Source organism: Adiantum capillus-veneris, chromosome 9 (genome assembly GCF_014529385.1).
Source record: "Adiantum capillus-veneris isolate H3 chromosome 9, ASM1452938v2, whole genome shotgun sequence".
Lineage (NCBI taxonomy): Eukaryota > Viridiplantae > Streptophyta > Polypodiopsida > Polypodiales > Pteridaceae > Adiantum > Adiantum capillus-veneris.
This window is the reverse complement of record NC_140939.1, coordinates 18483575-18490266: the sequence shown is the minus strand read 5'-3', so window position 1 is coordinate 18490266 and position 6692 is coordinate 18483575. Positions and strand designations below refer to the sequence as shown.

The 6692-nt window shown below is 41.0% G+C and overlaps 1 pseudogene; it reads left to right on the top strand.

Annotated features, from left to right (window-relative positions):
* Window positions 1-1180: 1180 nt before the first annotated feature.
* Window positions 1181-6273, top strand: LOC147450185 (uncharacterized; annotated as a pseudogene).
* The last annotated feature ends 419 nt before the right edge of the window (window positions 6274-6692 follow it).

Here is a 6692-nt window from a genome sequence, read left to right as displayed (position 1 = left end):
GCCTTCAAAATTGCTATAAAAGGAGGGTGTAGCTAGCACAAAAAGGGGGGAGAAGAAAGAGCACTATGCTATAGCTTGAGAAGCCAGGCTCAACCTCTTGAGAAGGAGCTCTTGAGTGGAATATCATTGGCATTAGGAATATGTATGTGTTGTATTAGGGGTGATTAGCAAGGGAACTCTATGACATTGTAAGAGAGAGTGATCATTAAATTGAGAGTAGGAAATCTATCATTTCTCCTACTAGTGTAAGCCCAACATTTGCTGAATCAAGGAGGGTGAATTTGGACTAAGCATGGATACCTTGTCTCCCTTCCAACGTGAAGTCATGGACAATAATGATGTGTAAGTGTCTTGGTGTTTTATTTAAGCTCTTGATAGCTTGTCTCCGGGTATTGTTATCAATTTAGCCATAAATCCCACATGCTGTAAGAGGGCGACAGGGTGGAGAGGACTCCCCTGGCCTTAAGACAGTGATTGGGGTGGCTTTTTTTCTTGTGATGTGTTGTGGTGTAATTTACTCAGGCTATGTTGAACAAATACTAATCTCACTTTGATTGGTCATGACAGATTTGTAAGAAGGCATTAGTGCAACAAGCACCCCCTTCTCTCTCTTTCTTACATATATATATATTTATGTTTGCTTGATCATTAACAATACACTTCAAAGCAGCCCGAGCACCATCTCTCTCTCTCTCTCTCTCTCTCTCTCTCTCTCTCTCTCTCTCTCTCTCTCTCTCTCTCTCTCTCTCTCTCTCTCTCTCTCTCTCTCTCTCTCTCTCTCTCTCTCTCTCTCGTGTTTTAGTGTGTGAGAGTGTTCCATTGGTGTTAGGGTTAGTGTAAATTCGTTGCTTGTTTGTGGGTTGCTCTAACGATTCTCCTCTTTTGCGTCCTAGTTCGCTCTTAAATTAGGTGGTGCCCCTTGTGTAGTTGGGATTTGGCTGGGGGTTTGTTGTTTTGGTTTGTGTTGTGTTGTGCCCCAGCCCCATTGAGCAGCACGGGAGCCTTGAAGGGTGTCTAGAGGTTGCTCTTCTTGTTGCCCACCCCGGACCGCTTCAGTGGATGTAAAGTAAACTCATTAGTTAACTCAAAATGCTGTTTCACAGAAAAGACAGAAAGCGCATATGTGCTGCCTTCAAAAATAAGGACAAGCTTTTGACCAACTTGTGGCCCGAATACTGTAATGTGTCTAGACATTGGAAGCAATCGTCTTAGAGAAGTTAAGGTTACTAATTAAGTTTCAAATGGAAAGTGAGTGCAGAGTCTAGACTGAAAAATAACATCAGGTACAGATGGTAGTTATTTCGGGCGTCATTCTCCAAAAAGCGGTGCAGACGGCTTGCATTCATAAAAGATGATCACCGAAACGTTAAGCAAATCCGGTTCAAAATCTAGAAAATTCTTTAAAATCTTGTCCATAATTAAAAACCTGTAAAATCTAGTAAATTGGTCCTCTAAGTAGCTTGACTTATGTCCAAAATCTTTTAAAATTTTTACAATTGGGCCTTTGTCACGCAGCGCTCGAAAAAAACCTAGGTTTAGTGTAATCCAAACCTACAAATTTTGAAATTAACATTTAAATTTTATATTTGAAGGTGAGAAAACCTTCAAACTTTGTCAATTTACCTCTAATGGTCCACATATGAAGGTTTGCCAAGTTTTTGGTGTTATTTTATGTAAAAACCTTCAAACTTTGTCAATTTACCTCCGTTGGTCCACATATGAAGGTTTGCCAAGGTTTGGAAAAACGTTTTTTACGAGCCCTACCTCTGTGTAACGTCATATCTCGGAGGTTTCTCTGTTGCGCGCGTGCATGGAGGCTTTCGCTTCTGCGTGAGAGCGTGCTTTTGCTCTGTTGAGCGTGCGTGCGAGGAGCCATACGCAATCTGCCCGTAGGAGCAGATTGCGTAGGAGCCATACGCAATCTTCCCGTAGGAGCGCGCAGTAGTTCAGACATAGCAAACGAGCAAGAGTTCAGACATAGCGAACGCAATCTGCCCGTAGGAGCGCGCAGTTCATCGTAGGCTGGTTCAGGCGCAGCTTTCAGCAGTGCAGGCGTTCAAGCAGTTTTCAGGCTCAACAGTTCAGGCAATTTAGGCGTTGAGCTTTCAGCAGCGTTCAGCAGTTCAGGTAGTTCAGGCAGTTCAAGCGCAGTTCAGGTAGTTCAGCAAGTTCAGGAAATTCCCCTATCGTAGGAGCGCGCGCCGGCACGCGGTGGTTCAGATAGCCGCAAGTCGTTCAGCAAAGCAAATCGTTCAGCAGGTTCGTGGATTCCGATTTCAAAAGATTGTGGCTTCCGGCTTTAGAAAGGGCTTTGAGAGGTGTGATTGAGATCAAGGATTAACAATGGCTGGTCGAAACTCCGCGTTGACTCGAAGGGGTCGTCCACCTACAAGGTACTCAATGATGCTCAATGCATCCTGAACTTAGCTTAACATTTCCCTTCGATATTAGCTTGGCTTTGAAGGGGGATATTGCTCAATTTAATATCAGCTGGTTCTGTATGCATTTGATGTATTGAGACCCCGGCTAATTAGGTAGTTTGTAAAACATCTTTTAATTGAGCCTGAATTAGAAAAAACCTATACATTTAAGATCTTTAAAAAAAAAACATTATGTGTTGGGCTAAAGATACATTATGTTTAAGATCTTTAAAAAAGATAGATTAGGTTGATTTGTGTTGGGCTAAAGATACATTATGTTTAAGGTCCTAAATTAGTGCTTGGTTGATAGGTGTGTGGCTATAGGTGTGTGGACCTTAATTTATGCTTCATGAATTATGTTTATGAAAGAATTTTAAACACCAAAATTTTTCAAGTGAGAAGCCATTATGGGCTATAGTATTTTTTGAAATAATGCTTTATGTACAAAGGTAGCTCTGTCCAAATTTTTTAAAGATTTCTGTTGTGTTTTATTTCAATATGGTGCCATATATAATTTGACTCTTTTGTAAAATTATTGTCTCCATGTTTCTTGTTGATGTTGAAATAGCCCAAAACCACGTGGAAGATCACGAAGGGGAAGGAGTAACAATGCTTCTCTTTATGGCTAGGTAGATGCTAGTGATCAAGTATCTTCAGTCTCAGCTACCAACATGATAGAGGAAATTGAGACACAAGGTGAGGAGGTTCTTTCCATTGAAATGGGAGAGAGCTCTCTACACGAAGTTGATGATACTTTAGCCCCCGAGGAGAATGGTTTACAGATTGTTCCATGGGAGATAATGGATGAACTTATCGCAGCGTCTGAGATGGAAGATGAGCAAAATATCTTTATACATAGAGGTGCAAACATCCTTGAAATCACACGTGTTTTTAGTTGCTTTGATTGTCCCTCCATTCCTTTATGTAGATTGATTCCATATGCAAGAGTGAGAGGTTTGAGAGATGATCTCAGTGGATTGAAGGCGGCCTTTGCAAAAGAAGGTTATATGCCAGAGAAAGGAGCATTCATTGTCTCTTTGGTAACATGCAAAAGAGAGGAGAATTTTGTGAATGGTATGTGTTAACACTTTTCATTTTTGTATTGATGTCCATGTGCTGTGAATGTTGTTTGAAGTTTGACTTTGTGAATGTTCTAGATGAGATAAAGGCTACATGTGATCCTCTTTGGAATGAAATCAATGAAGAATTTGAAGCCGAGTTCAAAAAACAAAGAAAGTTTCAAGATCTTACAAATCACATGTTCTATGTTTGGGAAGGGAATCATCGCACCGTGGCTTGGAGTGAAGCGATAAAAGAGAAGTTCTCCACCTTAAAGGAGAAACACTGTCGAGTCCTATGCACCATTATAGATCCCACTAAGGTGCCAGAGATTGCCTTGCTAAGCAGTTTACAATGAATGAACTTGTAAGTGTTGATGTTTCTTCTATCTTTGCTAACACTTGAATGTGAGTATCAAATGGTTTTTTGGTCTTTCAATGCAGCATGAACACTCATGCTCTTGTTGTCACTCATCTTCATGATGAGATTGTCAATACGACACATATTTGTATAGCGGACCATGAAATGTATCTAAAGGGTTTGCCAGATAGAGATCAAAAACTTATTGCCACTGTACAGAAGAAGAATGCCAAAGGTACAGAACCTTGGTATCCACTTACACGATGGTACCTTGGCAGATTGGTCTATGACGTATGTGTCAGACTAAATGATTTTTACTCTCATTTAAATGCATGATTTTAAAGCTTATTAACGTATATTTAATTTTAGATTCAAATGACAAAAGAAAAAGAAAGGCGAGTTGCTCTTATCAAACAAAGCTTGTCTGCGGAAGAGCATCAGAAAGAAGAAGAGAGAATTTGTGAGGAGATTACTCACAAATATCAGGATCGAATTGGAAAGGTATGTAGATAACATGAATTCATGGCATTCTCTTGAGAAAAATGTGCAAAAAGTTACTTAAGTACTTGTCATATGCAATATTAAATTTTTCAGTTGCTTAACATTGTTGATCCCAATCTTGGGACGGATTGGCTAGCAAGAGTTTTGTCTTTGAAATGGGGTCTTGATAGTTGGGCTACGTTGGAGAAGCTGAACTTAATAGCACTTCAAGATGCCCCTGTGCAAAACAAGATTCATTGGGTTTCATTATTAGAAGCAGACAAGATTACAAGGAGTGCATATGGTCTGAAAAAGGGAGATCACGTCTTTCGCATGTAAGTATAGCTAAGATTAAAAGTACTAAATATATCATGCATTTATATAAAAGTCTAACTTTGTCTCCTCTTTTTATTTGGAATTGTAGCTGGCTTCGTACAGAGGGTTTTTTGGCTCGGGTTTTTCAGAGTGCATTTCAGATTGTGTCAGATCTTTTGGATGTGCGAGCCGTGGTGCCTTTGCATCATGACTGCACTCTTGCATTCTACTTTGAAGAAATTAAATTTGAGGCGAGGCCCTATCTATTTCCAATAGAGGTGTCTCTTGGAGTGAAGACTAAGGATATCGATAAGCAGGCATTAAAGAAGGTGGATACATTGAGAATGGCAGCACAACGTTTGGCTTTCAGGTGAATCACTAACTGACTTAGATAAATAATATTCGTTGTTATTGTTTCGTAACATTCGTGTCACCTAATTGACCTTTGTAGATTCTTCATGTTCTTGGTTGCCAAGAGTGTCTTGCCTGCCATGCCCTTTCTGGCTAGACAATGGACTCAGCTAGTGATCCAAGACACAAGCATGTATCCCACTACTATGCACACATTGACTCCTTGGGAGATAGATAATTGTCCATGGTGGATAGATATGGAGAAGGGCCATGTTCTTGGACGTGAAAGAGAGCTACAAGAGATGATATCGAAGGATGCTGCGATGAAGGTTCCTCCAGTAGACATAGTAGAAGAGAGTCGTGCAGGTATGTTTGATTATGCTCATATTTGCCTATCTAAAAGTTACAGTGCTCTTATTTGAAGTTATCTATTTTAGCAATGCGCAACTTACAAAAGTAAAAGGAGAGGGTTGTGGATCAGATCATTGACGAGGAGGTGGAGCCACCTCCAGGTAAACTACACTTGCATTTGTTAATGCTTTCCTTCCACATGGTTGATGCATGGCTTATTAAACCTCCTTGTAATGTCTCAGTTGCTCCTGGCATGATCATGGGTCGAAGGAGTATCTCTTTTGTTTATATTATGGAGTCTCCATCTCATTGTCTCTCTAGTTCTATGGATACTCGATGCATGGCTATTGTTGGGGACTACATTGCCATTGCTGCAGACTATAGGGCGGGGATCCGTAATCTTGCATGGGTCCCTTTACATGAGCATCTTGTGCGGGCATGCTCTGACTCTATCTTGTATACCCACGGCACGAAATCAGTTTCATGGGCTGCAGATTTGATTTTCTTAGATCTTCCATTTGGTGGGTCCCTCTTAGGCTCCTCTACTTCACCTCGTTGGGACATTTGCACTGAGGATCATGTACGTGCTGACGTTCATTTGGCATTCTCGACATTGGCGGATATTGGATGGCTGTTGATCATGGTTTCTTTGGCAGGTCTATCTTGTTTATATTCATGCAAATTTTTTTTAATATTTGTGGTATTTATTATTGATATTTAGTTAAAATAACAGGAGAGGCCGTTGGATGGGTGGAGAGATTTTCTCGTGCTTCAGAGATGGTGGTTCATCGTCGCATTGTAGTGCTCCATCATGGAGCATATGGTTATGTGGAGAGTTTTGGTGGTCGTGTAGAGGTGATACATTTGTTTTTACATCAATATTTCAGCACTTTGTCTTGTTGTTTGCTCTAATCGTGTGTCTTGTTTTGCAGTGTAATTGCTCTATGCTATTTATGATTCATAGAGTGGGTATGCGTCCACCTTGCTTTGTATCAGAAAGCGCTGCCTTGTTCTCTCGTCTTGGTATACACTCTTCGGATTCTTTTATGGTGCATCACCTTCCGGAGCTCTCTCAGGCTAGATCATTATCAGGCGAGCCATTGCGAGGAGGACTGCAATGGAGCCATTCTTTCATTGCATGTTTTGTGGAGCTGCTTTGCCGATGAGGAGGTATTTGTTTGGAGCTTGGATGTGGCATAGCCCCTGTAATAGCAGCTTGCTTGGCTTCAGGACGAGCATGTGTTGTAGTCGACATTGATGAGCCACTGATTTCAGGATATGTGTTACCGTTGCTTCGCCCTAGAAAGCGGGGCAGAGAGGAGGTGTCCACCTCTTTAGATATTGATGATGAGAGTG